Source organism: Lipotes vexillifer, unplaced genomic scaffold (assembly GCF_000442215.2).
Source record: "Lipotes vexillifer unplaced genomic scaffold, Lipotes_vexillifer_v1.1 scaffold563, whole genome shotgun sequence".
Taxonomy (NCBI): Eukaryota; Metazoa; Chordata; class Mammalia; order Artiodactyla; family Lipotidae; genus Lipotes; species Lipotes vexillifer.
Genome location: NW_006769542.1, coordinates 288,501 through 290,748, shown reverse-complemented (window position 1 = coordinate 290,748; position 2,248 = coordinate 288,501).

Here is a 2,248-nt window from a genome sequence, read left to right as displayed (position 1 = left end):
ACATGGTCATTTCAATGGAAATTGTGTGGAGGCCTGGAGAAGAAGCTGAGGAAGCTATGATCCAGGGTCTGCAGAGGGGCAACCAACCAGAAGTGTAGGAAACACTCTCACCTAAGACCACACAGCACTCACTGAAGGAAGAGGTATGCGACAGGCTGACACAGGCTGACACAGGACTCAGGTAGCCCTCCCAATGGAGGAGTGGCAACGGGTCTTAAAAACAGGGCAAGTGACCATCTGCACACTAAATGGTGGAATACGTAGCCTCCTTCACCCAGTTCACAGCCCTGAATACCAGCAACAAGGATAGTGTGTGGACGCACGCACAAACACACGCTCACACACACACACACACACACACACATGCACACATCCCATCCCACACAAAAGAAATTCATGGATTCTTTCCCGGAAAAACTGAATGCCCTATGAAAAGACAAAGACTTCCACAAATGATGTTTAGTGCTTTCCCAGTACAAATCTGGCAAACCCACATAACCCCCAGAACTTCAATTCAGATTTTTTTTTTAAATTTATTTATTTTGGCTGCATTGGGTTTTCATTGCTGGGCACGGGCTTTCTCTGGTTGCGGTGAGCTGGGGCCACTCCTCGTTACGGTGTGCCGGCCTCTCATTGTGGTGGCTTCTCTTGTTGCGGAGCACAGGCTCTAGGCACATGGGCTTCAGTAGTTGTGGCACGCAGGCTCAATAGTTGTGGCTCGCGGGCTCCAGAGCGCAGGCTCAGCACCTGTGGCGCACGGGCTTAGTTGCTCCACGGCATGTGGGGTCTTCCCGGACCAGGGCTCGAACCCGTGTCCCCTACACTGGCAGGCGGATTCCTAACCACTGCGCCACCAGGGAAGTCCCTCAATTCAGATTTTTTAGTAACTTAACATTTCAGTATGAACAGAGTCAAAGATCACAATTTTTTTTAACATCTTTATTGGAGTATAATTGCTTTACAATGGTATGTTAGTTTCTGCTGTATAACAAAGTGAATCAGCTGTACATATACATATATCCCCATATCCCCTCCCTCTTGTGTTTCTCTCCCGTCCTCCCTGTCCCACCTAGACGGGTGGGATTGGGATCACCAAACATTTACTGAGTAATTCTAATATAAAGACACACACACATACACACACAAACACCTGACTCTTGGAGAAAAACGGAAGAGACACGTACAATGAGGGACAAAAGAGCTTCAAGGAGAACAAAACATTGTACAAGGGGATTCCCTGGTGGCGCAGTGGTTGAGAGTCTGCCTGCCCATGCAGGAGACGTGGGTTCGTGTCCTGGTCTGGGGAGATCCGACATGCCGCGGAGCGGCTGGGCCCGTGAGCCATGGCCGCTGAGCCTGCGCATCCGGAGCCTGTGCTCCGCAACGGGAGAGGCCACAACAGTGAGAGGCCCACATACCGCAAAAAAAAAAAAAACATTGTACAAGAAGCATAATCATATTAGTTGATTTGCCTCAGTAGTGAATAATTATAGTAATTATTATTAATTATAATTATACATAATAGCATTATTGCAATGTAAAGGCAGACTAAATAAGGTGATATAACTATATTGGAAGGGGAAGGAGGAGGGGAGGAATTTATTTTAAAAATGCTAAATCATCTACACCATGAAGTAAATCAATAGATAATGTCTAAAATGGATAAACTGATAAATAGCTAATATATTATTTTAAAATATGGAGAAAAGTCTCAAACAGTATCAAAATTACCAGCTAAGCCAATTGTAAGTGACTGCCTCCAGGAAGTGGGATTGAGTGGGGATAGGAGGTAAGGGCTGGTAGAAGGAAAACCAGATAAAGAACTACTGTTGTCCATTATAAGCCTTTTAGTACTAGTTGAGGTTTGAACCACCCATAGATATCACTTTGATAAAGAATAAAAAATAATTTAAAAGAGAAAACCCAGACACAGTATTTTAGTTGGCATTGCTTGGTTTGTTTTCTGAATTACAGTTTTTGAAGAGAGAGAGCAAGGACTTTTGAGCTGATAGCTACAAAAATTGGTCAACTCTTCTAATATTTTAAAGTAAACTCGTTACTTCCTTAGATGATCCCTCAGAGAGGAAAAATCTTAGTAATTCCTTGAGAAGATCAACTTTGAAGTTTCAAAAAGAAGGCAGGCAATAATTTCTACTGCAAGAAGGAAATAAAAACTGCAAGGGGCGGTAATAACAATAATTTTCTCAGACATATATCTGCGACCCTGATTGCCCGGGGGACGTGAGAG